Here is a 14,591-nt window from a genome sequence, read left to right on the forward strand (position 1 = left end):
TCTTGCCTGGAAAATCCCATAGGCAGAGGAGCAGTACATGGGATTGCAAGAGAGTCAGACACGATTTAGAGAATAAACAACACAATACATCACATATATATGAATAAAACAAGAAGAAAAATAAAGGAAAAATGTACACAGTGATGTGTGTAAATTATATCTCAGTAAAACCAGGGGAAAAGATTTTTAGAAAATCTTTGAGATCACAAATATTTGGGTTTTGTTTTATTTTTTAAAAAAGGAAATAGGGTTCCATGAGAGTGAAAACATGAGGAACTGATCCCACTCAGGGACATGATGTTTGTGCTAAAAGCTGAACAATTAGAAATGACAGGAAGGGGTAGAGCAGGGAGACTGTCAGGAAAGGGTTAATATAAGTAAACACAGGCCCAGGTGGAGGCTGCATATCACTTTGAACAAACAGAAAGTAGCCTGTGTGTCTGATGCCTGCCTTGTAGGAAGTGGGAGAGGACAGAAAGATTAGCTTGGAGGCTGTAGAGATGGCCAGATTCCGCAAATCTTGCAGGCTTCCTTAAAACCTTGATCTTCAACCTGAGAACATGAGGAAATCGCTGAATGCCTCAGGCAGGGCAGTTGTGCAATCTGATTTGCATTTTCAGAATTTCACTCTGGCTGCTGCACGCAGAAGGGCCAGGCAAAGGAGAGAGGCCTGCTGGGAGGACCCTGCATTTCCCCAGACTACAGGGTATGCAATTTGCACTGGGGCTTTTATGGTAAAGATGGGAGGGTAGAAAGAAGAGCAGGCAGATACACTGAAAGCAAAGCCATGGAAGAAATGCTTCAGTTTGGAGGCTCTGAAACAGCTGTATTGATTTTACATGTTATTTTCCAGGTTCAGTTTTATTTACTTTTTGCTGCAATGCATATTTTGCCCCACTTTACATCCACTTCACTCCCACCTAGACCATGTTACTTTGGTACTGAGTTGCCATAAGTTGCATTGCATTTCTCCAGAAAGCCTAGGAATGAGATAGAGCAGGTATGCTTGGATCAGATCAGCACTCCTTCAGAGTCAGCCCTGCCCTGAAGCCCTGAGCTCACCCTCAGAAGAAAGGAATTAGCTGGATTCTGGAGATGGGGGGAAATGACTGCTGGTGGTACTTCCTATAGTGGCTGATGCTATAGTTCATGAAGCATCATTGCTGATCCATTAAATTCTCTCAAATCAACAAATACTTGGGTATAAATTCACCTATATTTTTACTAAATGTGACAAACACTATGGGGGGAAAAAAGCCTCAAAATTTCACTTGTTAAGGCAATTATGAAAATTCAAATTATTCTTGTCTATTCATATTTTGTTAATATTTTATTTTGACTTAAACTGTCTTTGTTGAAGATTGTCTAAAAGCTGACATTATATAAAAGGTTGTGATACCTTCCATTCACCTCATCACATTCATCTCTGAATAGCAAATACCAAACTGGGAGAAAATGGTACAAAAATATAAGAAAAAAACACATAAAAATAGGTGAAAACTCAATATAAAATAATGAAACTCTATAAGCAAAGATGAACATGAAAGTGAAAGTCGTTCAGTAGTGTCTGACTCTTTGCAACCCCATGGACTATATAGTCATGGGATTCTCTAGGCCAGAATACTGGAGTGGATAGCCTTTCCCTTCTCCAGGGATCTTCTCTGCCCAGGGATCGAACCCAGGTCTCCCTCAAAGGTAGGAGGGGTGAAATTGTAATTAGAATCAAATTCCATACCCACCAGAGATGCTCAGAGAGCTAAAAAAAAAAAAAAAAAAGAACACTTTGTCACCTTGTGTGCACCGGTACCCAGGGATCTCACAAGAGACTGGGCCAGACCTGCTCCTGAGTGTTTCAGTGTCTCCCGCAGAGGCAGAGGTCAGCAGTGGCTTGCTGTGGGGACAGGGGTTCTGGCTGCAGCAGACTTGGGATGTGCATCATGTGAGCCCCACCATAGAACCACTAAGCAGACAACCCACAAACTGGAGAACAATTATACCAAAGAAGTTCTTGCACTGTTGTGAAAGTTCTGGGGCCCACATTTCCCAACCTGGGAATCCAGCAAAGGGAGTGAGAATCCTCAGGGACTTTGACCTTGAAGGCCAGTAAGATTATATTACAGAACTTCCACAGGACTGGGGAAACAGGCTCTTGGAGGATACAAACAAAACCTTCTGTGCATCACCTAGAAGAAAGGACCAGTGACCCCACCAGAGACTGAACCAGACTTGCCTGAGAGTATCCAGGAGTCTCCAGCACAGGCCCACGTCGACAGTGGGCTGCCATGGGGTCAGGGATCTGAAAACAACAGTCCTGGTTTGGCCTTAGGCCAAACTACAGGGAGGGAACACAGCCCTACCCATCAATAGAAAATTGGATTAAAGATTTACTGAGCATGGCCTTGCTCATCAAAGCAAGACCCAGATTCCCCCACAGCCAGTCCTTCCCATCAGGAAGATTTCACAACCCTCTTATCCTTATCCATCAGAGGGCAGACAGAATGGAAACCAAAATTACAGAAAACTAAACAATCTGACCACTTGAATCACAGCCTTGTCTAACTCAATGAATCTATGAGCCATGTTGTGTAGGGCCAAGCAAGATGGACGGGTCATGGTGGAGACTTCTGACAAAACGTGGTCCACTGGAGAAGGGAATGTGGTTTACATCAGTATTCTTGCCTTGAGAACCCTATGAACAGCATGAAAAGGCAAAATGACACTGAAAGATGATCTTTCCAGGTCAGTAGGTCCTCAATATGCTACTGGAGAACAGTAGAGAAACAGCTCCAGAAAGACTAAAGAGGCTGAATCAAAGTGAAAAAAATGCCCAGTTGTGGACATGACTGGTGATGGAAGTAAAGTCTGATGTTATAAAGAACAATACTGCATAGGAACCTGGAATGTTCAGTCCATGAATCAAGACAAATTGGAAGCGGTCAAACAGGAGATGAAAAGAGTAAGCATTGACATTTTAGGAATCAGTGAACTAAAATGGACCAGAATCAGTTTATTCAGTTAAGTTCAGTCACTCAGTCGTGTCCAACTCTGCGACCCCCTGAATTGCAGCATGCCAGGCCTCCCTGTCCATCACCATCTCCCGGAGTTCACTCAGACTCAAATCCATCGAGTCCGTGATGCCATCCAGCTAACTCATCCTCTTTCATCCCCTTCTCCTCCTGCCCCCAATCTCTCCCAGCATCAGAGTCTTTTCCAGTGAGTCAACTCTTCGCATGAGGTGGCCAAAGTACTGGAGCTTCAGCTTTAGCATCATTCCTTCCAAAGAAATCCCAGGGTTGATCTCCTTCAGAATGGCCTGGTTGGATCGCCTTGCAGCCCAAGGGACTCTCAAGAGTCTTCTCCAACACCACAGTTCAAAAGCATCAATTCTTCAGCACTCAGCCTTCTTCACAGTCCAACTCTCACATTCATACATGACCACTGGAAAAACCATAGCCTTGACTAGACGGACCTTAGTCAGCAAAGTAATGTCTCTGCTTTTGAATATACTATCTAGGTTGGTCATAACTTTTCTTCCAAGGAGTAAGTGTCTTTTGATTTCATGGCTGCAGTCACCATCTGCAGTGATTTTGGAGCCCCAAAAAATAAAGTCTGACACTGTTTCCACTGTTTCCCCATCTATTTCCCGTGAAGTGATGGGACCAGATGCCATGATCTTCGTTTTCTGAATGTTGAGCTTTAAGCCAACTTTTTCGCTCTCCTCTTTCACTTTCATCAAGAGGCTTTTTAGCTCCTCTTCACTTTCTGCCATAAGGGTGGTGTCATCTGCATATCTGAGGTGATTGATATTTCTCCTGGCAATTTTGATTCCAGCTTGTGTTTCTTCCAGTCCAGCGTTTCTCATGATGTACTCTGCATAGAAGTTAAATAAGCAGGGTGATAATATACAGACTTAACGTACTCCTTTTCCTATTTGGAACCAGTCTGTTGTTCCATGTCCAGTTCTAACTGTTGCTTCCTGACCTGCATACAGATTTCTCAAGAGGCAGGTTAGGTGATCTGGTATTCCCATCTCTTTCAGAATTTTCCACAGTTTATTGTGATCCACACAGTCAAAGGATTTTGCACAGTCAATAAGGCAGAAATAGATGTTTTTCTGGAACTCTCTTGCTTTTTCCATGATCCAGCGGATGTTGGCAATTTGATCTCTGGTTCCTCTGCCTTTTCTAAAACCAGCTTGAACATCAGGGAGTTCACGGTTCACATATTACCGAAGTCTGGCTTGGAGAATTTTGAGCATTACTTTACTAGCATGTGAGATGAGTGCAATTGTGTGGTAGTTTGAGCATTCTTTGGCATTGCCTTTCTTTGGAATTGAAATGAAAACGGACCTTTTCCAGTCCTGTGGCCACTGCTGAGTTTTCCAAATTTGCTGACATGTTGAGTGCAGCACTTTCACAGCATCATCTTTCAGGATTTGAAATAGCTCCACTGGAATTCCATCACCTCCACTAGCTTTGTTCGTAGTGATGCTTTCTAAGGCCCACTTGACTTCACATTCCAGGATGTCTGGCTCTAGGTGTGTGATCACGCCATCGTGATTATCTTGGTTGTGAAGATCTTTTTTGTACAGTTCTTCTGTGTATTCTTGCCACCTCTTCTTCATATCTTCTGCTTCAGTTAGGTCCATACCATTTCTGTCCTTTATCGAGCCCATCTTTGCATGAAATGTTCCCTTGGTATCTCTAATTTTCTTGAAGAGATCTCTAGTCTTTCTCATTCTGTTATCCAAGTCTATACCCCAACCAGTAATGCTCAAGAAACTGAAGTTGAATGGTTTTATGACGACCTACAAGATCTTTAAGAACTAACACCCAAAAAAGATGTCCTTTTCATTATAGGGGACTGGAATGCAAAAAGTAGGAAGTCAAGAAACACCTGGAGTAACAGGCAAATTTGGCCTTGGAATGCAGAATGAAGCAGGGCAAAGACTAATAGAGTTTTGCCAAGATAATGCACTGGTCATAGCAAACACTCTCTTCCAACAACACAAGAGAAGACTCTACACATGGACATCACCAGATGGTCAACACCAAAATCAGACTGATTATATTCTTTGCAGCCAAAGATGGAGAAGCTCTATACAGTCAACAAAAACAAGACCGGGAGCTGGCTGTGGCTTAGATCATGAACTCCTTATTACCAAATTCAGTCTTAAGTTGAAGAAAGTAGGGAAAACCGCTAGACCATTCAGGTATGACCTAAATCAAATCCCTTATGATTATACAGTGGAAGTGAGAAATAGATTTAAGGGCCTAGATCTGATAGATAGAGTGCCTGATGAACTATGGAATGAGGTTCGTGACATTGTACAGGAGACAGGGATCAAGATCATGCCCATGGAAAAGAAATGCGAAAAAGCAAAATGGCTCTCTGGGGAGGCCTTACAAATAGCTGTGAAAAGAAGAGAGGTGAAAAGCAAAGGAGAAAAGGAAAGATATAAGCATGTGAATGCAGAGTTTCAAAGAATAGCAAGAAGAGATAAGAAAGCCTTCTTCAGCGATCAATGCAAAGAAATAGAGGAAAACAACAGAATGGGAAAGACTAGAGATCTCTTCAAGAAAATTAGAGATACCAAGGGAACATTTCATGCAAAGATGGACCAGAATGGGCGAATTTAATTCAGATGATCATTATATCTACTACTGTGGGCAAGAATCCCTTAGAAGAAATGGAGTAGCCCTCATTGACAACAAAAGAGTCTGAAATGCAGTACTTGGGTGCAATCTCAAAAATGACAGAATGATCTCTGTTCATTTCCACGGCAAACGATTCAATATCACAGTAATCCAAATCTATGCCCCAACGACTAATGCCAAAGAAGCTGAAGTTAAACAGTTCTATGAAGACTTACAAGCCCTTCAACAGGAACTAACAACAAAAACAAGATGTCCTTTTCATCATAGTGAATGGAATGCAAAAGTAGGAAGTCAAGAGATACCCAGAGTAACAGGTAAGTTTGTCTTGGGAGTACAAATTAAAGCAGGGCAAAGGCTAATAGAGTTTGGCAAAGAGAACACACTGGTCATAGCAATCACCCTCCTCTAACAACACAAGAGATGATGCTACACATGGACCTCACCAGATGATCAATGCTGAAATCATTGACTATATTCTTTGCAGCCAGAAATGGAGACACTCTATACAGTCAGCAAAAACAAGACTAGGAGTTGACTGCAGCTCAGATCATGAACTCCTTATTTCAGAATTCAGACTTAAATTGAGGAAAGTAGGGAAAACCCTAAACCATTCAGATATGACCTATGTCAAGTCCCTTATGATTACACAGTGGAAGTGTAAATGAATTCAACAGATTAGGTCTGATAGACAGAGTGTCTGAAGAACTATGGAAGAAGGTTCATAACATTGAACAGGAGGCAGTAATTAAAACCATCACTAAGAAGAAGAAATGCAAAAAGGCAAAATGGTTGTCTGAGGAGGCCTTACAAATAGCTGAAAAAAGAAGAGAAGCAAAAAGCAAAGGAGAAAAGGAAAGATATAAACATCTGAATGCAGAGTTCCAAAGAATAGCAAGGAGAGATAAGAAAGCCTTCCTAAGTGAACAATGAAAAGAAACATAGAGAAACAGTAGAATGGGAAAGACTAGAGATCTCTTCAAGAAAAGTACAGATACCAAGGGAACATTTCATGCAAAGATGGGCACAATACAGGACAGAAATGGTATGGACCTAACAGAAGCAGAAAATATGAAGAAGAAGCAGCAAGAATACACAGAAGAACTGTACAAAAAAGATCTTCATGACCCAGATAATCATGATGGTGAGATCACTCACCCAGAGACAGACATCCTGGAATGCAAAGTCAAGTGGGCCTTAGGAAGCATCATTATGACCAAAGCTAGTAGATGTGATGGAATTCTGAGCTATTTGAAATCCTAAGAGATGGTGCTGTGAAAGTGCTGCACTCAATATGCCAGCAAATTTGGAAAACTCAGCAGTGGCCACAGGACTGAAAAAGGTTAGTTTTCATTCCAACCCCAAAGAAAGGCAATGCCAAAGAAAGTGCAAACTGCCCCACAATTGCACTCATCTCACACGCTAGCAAAGTAATGCTCAAAATTCTTCAAGGTAGGCTTCAACAGTACATGAACTGAGAACTTCCAGATGTTCAAGCAGGATTTACAAAAGGCAGAGGAACCAGAGATTAAATTGCCAACAACTGTTGGATCATAGAAAAAGCAAGAAAAGTCTAGAATAACATCTACTTCTGCTTCATTGACTACCCTAAAGCATTTGACTGTGTTGATCACAGTAAACTGGAAAATTCTTAAAGAGATGGGAATACCAGACCACTTTTTTCCTGAGAAATCTGTATGCAGGTCAAGAAGCAACAGTTACTACTGAACATGGAACAACAGACTGGTTTCAAATTGGGAAAGGAGTACATTGAGGTTGTATATTGTTACCCAGTTTCTTTAACCTATATGCAGATTTAGTTCAGTTGAGTCCAGTCGCTCACTCATGTCCAACTCTTTGCAGTCCCATGAACTGAAGCACGCCAGGCCTCTCTGTCCATCACCAACTCCCAGAGTTCACCCAAACCCACGTCCATTGAGTCAGTGATACCATCCAACCATCTCATCCTCTGTCGTCCCCTTCTCCTCCTGCCCTCAATCTTTCCCAGTGTCAGGGTCTTTTCAAATGAGTCAGCTCTTTGCATCAGGTGGCCAAAGTATTGGAGTTTCAGCTTCAGCCCCTCCAATGAACACCCAGGATTGATCTCCTTTAGGATGGATTGGTTGGATCTCCTTGCAGTCCAAGGGACTCTCTCAAGAGTCTTCTCCAACACCACAGTTCAAAAGCATCAGTTCTTCAGTGCTCAGCTTTCTTTATAGTCCAAATCTCACATCCATACATGACCACAGCAAAAACCATAGCCTTGACTAGATGGACCTTTGTGGGCAAAGTAATGTCTCTGCTTTTTAATATGCTGTCTAGATTGCTCATAACTTTCCTTCCAAGGAGTATACGTCTTTTAATTTCATGTCTGAAATCACCATCTGCAGTGATTTTGGAGCCCAGAAAAATAAAGTCAGCCACTGTTTCCACTGTTTCCCCATCTATTGGCCATGAAGTGATGGGACCGGTTGCCATGATCTTAGTTTTCTAAATGTTGACCTTTAAGCCAACTCTTTCATTCTCTTCTTGCACTTTCATCAAGAGGCTCTTTAGTTCTTCACTTTCTGCCATAAGGGTGGTGTCATCTGCATATCTGAGGTTATTGATATTTCTCTGGCAATCTTGATTTCAGCTTGTGCTTCCTCCAGCCCAGCGTTTCTCATGATGTACTCTGCATATAAGTTAAATAAGCAGGGTGACAACATACAGCCTTGACGTACTCCTTTTCCTCTTTGGAACCAGTCTGTTGGTCCATGTTCAGTTCTACCTATTGCTTCCTGACCTGAATATAGGTTTCTCAAGAGGCAGGTCAGGTGTCTGGTTTGCATCATGAGAAATGCCAGGCTGGATGAAACATAAGCTGGAATCAAGATTGCTGGGAGAAATATCAATAACCTCAGACATGCAAATGACACCACCCTTATGGCAGAAAGTGAAGAGGAACTAAAGAGCCTCTTGATGAAAGTGAAAGAGGAGAGTGAAAAAGTTGGCTTAAAACTCAACATTCAAAAAACTATGGTCATGGCATCTGGTCCCATCACTTAATGGGAAATAGATGGGGAAACAATGAAAACAGTGACAAACTTTATTTTCTTGAGCTCCAAAATCACTGCAGATAGTAACTGCAGCCATGAAATTAAAAGACAGTTGCTCCTTAAAAGATAAACTATGACAAACCTAGATAGCATGTTAAAAAGCAGAGACATTACTTTGTCAACAAAGGTCCATTGAGTCTAAGCTGTGGTTTTTCCAGTAGTCACGTATGGCTGTGAGAGTTGGACTGTAAAGAAAGCTGAGCACCAAAGAATTGATGCTTTAGAATTGTGGTGTTGGAGGACACTCTTGACAGTCCATTGGACTGCAAGGAGATCCAACCAGTCCATCCTACAGGAAATCAGTCCTGAGTGTTCACTGGAAGGACTGATGCAGAAGCTGAAACTCCAATACTTTGGCCACCTGATGCAAAGAGCTGACTCATTTGAAAAGACTCTGATGCTGGGCAAGATTGAAGGCAGGAGGAGAAGGGGATGACAGAGGATGAGATGGTTGGATGGCATCACTGACTCAAAGGACATGAGTTTTAGCAAGCTCCGGGAGTTGGTGATGGACAGGGAAGCTGGTGTGCTGCTGTCCATGCGGTTGCAAAGAGTCAGACATGACTGAGTGACTGAACTGAACTGAACTGATAGTCAAAGATTGATTATTCATTCATTCTTCTTTCAAAATTATCTGATATATAATTCCTATGTGATTTACATTAATGGGGCTTCCCAGATGACACCATTGGTAAAGAATATATATACCTGCCAGTGCAGGAGATGTAGGAGATGCAAGTTCAATTCCTGATTCAGGAAGATCCCTTGGAGGAGGAAATGGCTACCCATTTCAGTATTGAATAGAGGAGGTTGTTGGAACCTACTCCAGTATTCTTGCCTGGAGATTTCCCATGGACAGAGGAGCCTGGTGGACTACAGTCCCTGGGGTCACAAAGAGTTGGACATGACTGAGGGACTAAGCACAGCACATTCCATTGAATAAAAAAAAAAATCTCTGACTAAAAGTATTAACAAAAATCATCTCACAAATGTATCCCAACCAGTTATCTCAGGAATTTCCACTTCCAGCCATGAAAAAGAATCTAGTAAGAGACTCATCTCACTTTCCCGCTGAGAACAACTAGAAATGCAGAAATAAAAGAATTTGCTTCAAAGCATGAGACATCAGCCAAAGAAGTCAAAACTTAGACTAGCTCAAAAGAGATGCTCATTGAAGGGGGTCCAGCTTTCTGCATTTCACTTTTCCTCCCAGGGATTTGCTAATTCTTACTGTGTAAAGAGAAACTGAGATACAAATAGAAGGTTTCTGCTGAGAGGAAAATGATTCTTTAAGAGTTTTCAGCAACCTCATAGGGTTGGGGAGGCAAAAACTGGACAGCATGGCTGAGGAAGCAAAGGCTTGGAACTAAGGTCCCATAACAAACAGACATTCAAAAATAAGCATTTTTTTTTTCTTTTTGAAAATGCTTTCTCTCACCAGTTTTGTCTATTAAGTTACAAATAACAAGAGCCAAATAGTCCCTTGAAGGCATACAAAAACAAATCAAAGTCTACACGCATCATGATGATGAGAAAACAAAACTGGAGTAAATGCTCATAGATGAGGTGGGATACTAAGTACTACATTTGATTCTCTCTTGGCATCTGGGATGACCATTCCATAGGACTAGGATAAAAGAAAGGTAGACTATACCTTAGAAAGTCATAAACTAGCCTCAAATCAGAGAAGTCTCAAGTCTTCGATTGGACTGAGGTGGTTTGCCTCTCTGCTGCCTGTCAGAGGACAGGATGAATTCTTTTTGGAGGGAAAAATCATCCAGATTGCTATGGTCTGAGTGTTTGTGTCCTCCCAAGATGCATACTTTCAAACCCTAATGCTGCATGTGATGGTTAGGAGGTGAGGTCTTGAGAGTTTCATAGTTGATGAAAGTGGAGTCTTTATAAATGGGATTACTGTTCTTATAAAAAGGAACCCCACAGTCATTCCTCTCCCCTTCCGCCATGTGAGAACACAATGAGAAGCTATGAACAAGGAAGAGGGCCTTCACAGAACACACCTATTCAGGAAATTTGGTCTTGGACTTCCCAGCCTCAAGAACTGTGTGAAATAAATTTCTGTTGTTTATAGGCCACTAAATGTATAGTACATTTTGTTATAGCAGCATGGATAGAATAAGACACAGACTCTTTATATTTATTCACAAGAATCTCTACCATTCAATCAAAAATTAACCAGCATACCAGAAAGAAATAAAGAATCATCAAGATAAAATCAAATAGCAAACAGTCACCATACATATAACTAAAGTCTCCATTATGAAAGCCTCATAGGGCTACATGACCATTTACTTAAACAAGTATAAATTTAATTAAATAAAACATGGCATATTCCAGTCATCAGGCAAATACCAGAGATTAATTATAATTAAGAGTCTTAACTCCATTTTGAATGTTTGGCTGCCGACAGTGTTTAAGCCTCACTCTTCCCAGTTTCCCTCTTGCTACAAACTGGGCAAACTGACAGGAAAGCCCATCTTTTTTCCTATGCCAAAGGGAAGTCTGAAGAAACATTTAAATTCCAGCCCCTACACAGAGATCTTGACTCCAGACCCCAAAGCCTGATAAAAACCAAAAGCACTTGTCACTGTGCCCTGGCTTGGACTACTCTATAGGGCAAACCACAAAACATAAACAAAATTGATTCAAATACTGGAGTTTCATGACTTGGATTTTTAAAATAACTCTGGTTAATATATTTTAAAAGATGACCTAATAATGAATTATATCAGAAACCGGAATCATTAAAAAGAAAAAAAAAAAAAGAATTAACTAGAAATTCTTAAATAAAAATGGAACTCAATAGATCAGTTTCAAGCATATTGGACACAGATGGAGACAGGATGAGTGAGCTAAAAATTAGGTCAGCAGAAAATAACCAGACACATGTATAGTTTAGGAAGAAATTTATAGTCTCAAACATGTATATTACTAAAATAAAAAAGGATAAAAATCAATGATAGGATTATTCATTTCAAAAAGTTAGAAAAGAAACAGTAAGTTATAACAGAGGAGAGCAGAAAAAAAGAAATACAAAGATAAGAGCATTATTGTATAAGAGAAATACAAAGATAAGTCTTAAATAATACTTAAAAATTCTACAAAACTGAAAGCTATGTTTTAGAAAAGATTATTAAATTTGTCAGCCTCTTACAAAACTAATCATTAAAAAAGAAAGAAGACACAATTAGGCACATGAGGGATGAATGGGAAAAAAAAAAAGAAAGAAAGAGTAGTGCAGATTCTAATACATTTTTTTAAAATGGTAGAAGACATGGGCAATTTTATGCAAAAAATTTAGAAAATTAAATGAAAATAACAAATTCCTAGAATACAACTTACCAAAGCTGACCCAAAAGAAGCTGAAAATTTAAACAGTCTTATGGTTTAAAAATTTAATATGCAATTTTTTAACTCTTCCTCAAATAAATACCTAGGTTCAGACTGCTATATCAGTGAATTGCTCCAAATATTTAAAAAAATATATAATGTCATTCTCACACATTCACTTCCAGAAAACAGAAAGAAAAAATAATTTCTAACTTATTTTCTGAGGGAAAGCATATTTTTGATACCTCTGAAGGAGAATAAAGAAGACAAAAATTATGCAATAGCCTTAGAAATATGACATAATTCTATACATATTCATAAATTTTAAAACTCTTTAAAAAGGAGTAACAGAAAACAAATAAGTTAATCTAATGAAAATATCCACAAGAAATCTAAAGCTAATGATATAATAAATGGTAAAATATTAAAATTTCCTCACTGAGATCTAAAGGTAACAAAAATATCTATTACTATACTTCTTAGTTGAAGGTTTGGCTAGTGCAATAATACAAAGAAAAAAGAAAACACGAGATTGGAAAAGAAATAAAACTGTCATAATTTTCAGATAACGTGACTATATACATAGCAAATCCTACAGGATACAGTCAAAACTTGGCATTAGGAAGCTAATTTAACAAGGTAATAGATACGAAAATCAATATAACAACCAAATTTTTTATATTACAGACACAGAAACTAAAGCCCAGAAAAGTACCCAGGTCCATATGCTACTACTGCTGCTAAGTCGCTTCAGTCGTGTCCGACTCTGTGCGACCCCATAGATGGTAGCCCACCAGGCTCCCCCATCCCTGGGATTCTCAAGGCAAGAACACTGGAGTGGGTTGCCATTTCCTTCTCCAGTGCATGAAAGTGAAAAGTGAAGTCGCTCAGTCATGTCCGACTCTTAGAAACCCCATGGACTGCAGCTCACCAGGCTCCTCCATCCATGAGATTTCCCAGGCAAGAGTACTGGAGTGGGGTGCCATTGCCTTCTCCAAAAAAAAAAAATATGTATACACACATGTAAATGTATACATACATATATATGCACATATGGAAGACACTTCCTGTGTTGCCCCATCACACCCTGGGTCACAAAGTCCATATAGACACTTTCAAATTGGAAGAAGTGTGACTCTTAGCCCAGTGCTCAAGTTTCCTTACATGTGTGCATCAGCAGTGATGCACTTGTTTGAAGCACATAAGATGCAGAAATGTTTCCAAGACCAGCTCATGTCTAATCAAACAGAGGCCAGTGTACACCCTTGTCCTGGCACCTCCTGGGCAGCAGGACATTCCAAAATGCTGCTGGTGCAGGGACCACACAGGTAGAAGGAAAGGAATAACTAAGGGGAGCAAGTTAGCAACAGTCTGAAACGTGGGGTCTGAATGACCTGGATCTTCTGCTGCTGGCACAAGTTGTGAATCAAGAATCATCTAGAGTGACTGGATTCCCCTACAGTGAAACATACAGATGGGATGAGGGGAAATGATGGCTGTGTCCAGGGTCAATAAGATAGGAAAAAAGAGTAGGAAGCTACTTAGCCCTGGCCTCATATTTACCCAGGGCATCAAATTTGAACTTCAAACATGATCTGCAAATGAGGCTGTACACAGAATTACAGAAAGACACGGGCAGAATTGAAAGTTGGAGATGTTTATCATAGGACTTTAAACTCATGTCCCTGTCTTTATTGATAGTAGCTACAACACATCATTAATTAATGTTCTCTATAAATTCTGCAACTACCATGTAAATACTAGAATTATATATATTGGGACGATGTATCTGTATGTTAATATTATTATTTATTGCATATTAATACTTTTAACTTTTGTAGTACTCATTTCACATTCTTCCTTTCCTCTTCTTGCTCCCCTCGTCACTCCAATCCCGCTCCTTCTTCAGCTGTTCTTTCTTTAAAGTTGAAACTGGCAAAACTTCCAAGGCCAACCTTGGAAAGACTTTGGATTCTGCAATGGCTAACTTGGAATTGTAGCCAAATCTTGGAATCTGTAGGTGGAATGTGAGGGGTGATGGGGTATTTGCCCCATTTTGGGGGACAGAGCCAGAAAGATTGCCATAATATTATAAGCATGACTCTATTTTCAGCTTCTTTAGTCTAATGTCACCTCAAGACACTGGGGCTACAGTAGGAAGTTCAAGGGTTTCAGTCAAACAGGACAATATTGCATTTATAAAGCAACTCCTACAGATGTCTCTAACACAGAGAATATACCTAGGACCTGAACTTACACTCCTACTACTGCCCCAAGAGTCTTTACCAAGAGTCCAGACATCTTTTAGGGAGGGGAGACTAATTTTTACAATGTTCATAATGTGGCCAGCTAATTCGGGTTTAGGTGGGTGAGTAGAGATGGGAAAGAAAAGGGAACTGTGTCTAAATCTCCATTTGGAAGTTTTAATTCTACTTCTTCAAATCAAAGCTGGTCTTCAGCACTGGGACTCTCCCTTCTATTGCTCCTGTTT

General features: G+C 40.3%; 1 protein-coding gene across 1 annotated transcript in view; it reads right to left on the reverse strand.

Moving 5' to 3' along the window:
- The window catches only part of CTNNA2 (catenin alpha 2), a 1,210,173-nt gene that overhangs the window by 266,769 nt on the left and 928,813 nt on the right, over positions 1-14,591 (reverse strand). The gene's annotated exons all lie outside the window — the stretch shown is intronic.

The sequence above is a fragment of the Budorcas taxicolor genome, chromosome 11 (assembly GCF_023091745.1).
Source record: "Budorcas taxicolor isolate Tak-1 chromosome 11, Takin1.1, whole genome shotgun sequence".
NCBI classification, from domain to species: Eukaryota; Metazoa; Chordata; class Mammalia; order Artiodactyla; family Bovidae; genus Budorcas; species Budorcas taxicolor.